We start from the raw sequence: 341 nt of genomic DNA, 5'->3' as shown, positions 1-341 counted from the left end.
TCAATTAAGTAATTTTCCATTAGTCCAATATTTGAAGAAGGTAGTGATTGGAGTCTGCTTCTCCGCGCTACTTTTCACTTGAATGAAATAGAAAAGATTTGCCCTTTGGCCAAAGATCTAAAAGGCACGTCTTTCGACAGCTCTGTTTCTACCTTGTTCAGATCCCTGTACTGGAAACGTCCTGCGTTATATCGATAACTGAAGAAAGACATGCGTAATAAAAATCCACACAGCAAGATAAGATTCGGTGTTTTATAAGTGGAACTCTTTGAAGTATTACGTCATATGGATTATTTATAATGTGAGAGAGGATAAAACGGTTTTACTGTAATAAAACGGAC

This window comes from Penaeus monodon, chromosome 28 (assembly GCF_015228065.2).
Source record: "Penaeus monodon isolate SGIC_2016 chromosome 28, NSTDA_Pmon_1, whole genome shotgun sequence".
In the NCBI taxonomy this organism is placed as follows: domain Eukaryota; kingdom Metazoa; phylum Arthropoda; class Malacostraca; order Decapoda; family Penaeidae; genus Penaeus; species Penaeus monodon.
Note: the sequence above shows the minus strand (reverse complement) of the source record.